The sequence below is a fragment of the Arachis ipaensis genome, chromosome B08 (assembly GCF_000816755.2).
Source record: "Arachis ipaensis cultivar K30076 chromosome B08, Araip1.1, whole genome shotgun sequence".
Lineage (NCBI taxonomy): Eukaryota > Viridiplantae > Streptophyta > Magnoliopsida > Fabales > Fabaceae > Arachis > Arachis ipaensis.
The window spans coordinates 123,360,798-123,362,700 of NC_029792.2; positions in this window are offsets into that span (position 1 = coordinate 123,360,798).

Sequence of the window (1,903 nt, forward strand, 5' to 3'; positions counted from 1 at the left end):
AAACATAAATATAACTAATCATATTTTTTATATAAAAATAAAAAATTTTATTGTTGTTGTCATGTAAAAGTAATTATATAATTATTATTAAATATATATACATTTCCAATAATATAAAATAATTATTTCTATAATTATGCATAAGATCATATGATTATCCTTTTTTCTAAGATTTGATTTCTATTAATATATTAGTGTATTATGTTATTTTGTGTACTTTTTAATTAGATACCAATTATTAATATTTTAACACTAGTTTTAGATAGGATAATTTTGTCAATATAATTTAAATTTAGATATAACTAAAAAATTAATTATCTTATAAATTACACTAGGAAATACAATTAATCTACACTTTTTAATATTCAGTAACGTAGTGGCTTATTTTTTTTAACAGTGTATGTTAATTCATATTTTTCCATCAGCATAAATTTAATTTTAGAAATATAATTAAACTAAATTTACAGGGTGTTCAAAAAAACTTGCAATAAACGTGTAGTTTCATAGAACGTAATGATGTCGGATTTGGTAGCTAAAATGGATTCTGAATATGGGTGAGAAGCAATTGAAGCATTTGAAGAGATGCAGAGATTGGTGAATACGTATGTAAGCATCACATGTTTTTCATGTTTCAATGGTAAAATCATATTTAAAAATAAAAATATAAAATTTAATTAATAATTTAATAAAATTATAGAGATTGATAAAATAATTTAATTTTTTATTTTGAATAATTATTATAATTTAATTATATAACAAATATATTTTATTTTAACAAATTTTAAAATATTATATATGTCAATGATAATTTTAGCAATATTTGTACACTACACACATCTAACATCTTTAAAGATAGGTGTAGGAGAAAGGTTGTATTTATTTATAGACACTGAAAAAGAAATATAGAAAAATAAAATAATGTTTGACAGATAAAATATAGATAAAAATAATATGTTTAGAGATATTGAATTAGTATATGTTGTGTCTTTTTTTTACAGAAAAATCACAAAGACACTAATAAAAGGCACAATTTATTTTTTATATTTTCTTTTATTATATTTATAAAATTTTTATAATTATATTTTTCATCGTTATGTTTTTTTTTCTAAATTTGTATATGAAAAAAATAAAAATAAATTAAACTTTTATAATTTGTCCTAATTTATCACAAAACAAAATATAAGAATACTAAATTTTAAGGGTGAACACAGATCAGATATGGCCAAAATTTCAATCCGATACACGCTAAAATCATCGGATCGGATTGGATCCCATATCCGTAATTTTTAAGCTTGGATCCAATCCGATCCGATCTGTACATTTGCGGATCAGATCGGATAGGATATCGGATATATCCGCAAAATATAAAAATATTTTTAAAAGGTTATTTTTATTAAAAAATATCAATAAAATTCATTTTTTTATTCTTTAAAATAATATTAAACATATTTTTTTTAAATAATAAATTAAAATAATACAACATATACGATAGTTATTAGTTGAAATAAAACATAAAAAAATATTTACTTATTCATTTCTTTATTTTTGCGGATATGCGAAAATCGACACAAAATCCACAATCTGATCCGATTAGAGTATGGATCGGACCCAATCTGATAGCCTTGCGGATCGGATCCATATCCACAATTTTCGAATTGAATTCGGATAAATACCGCAGATATACGGATTGAATCCAATCCATAAATACCCCTACTAAATTTTGTGTCTTAATATATTATATTTTATTCTCATAGTCCTATTCATCTTATTCTTATAACCAAAGGCAGCTATTCACACATGTATATATCATTTTTTCTGTACCACAGACTTTTTCTAAAATTTAATCGAATATGTTAAAATATATTTTAATTAAAATTATTATTTTTTAAATATTTATTTAATT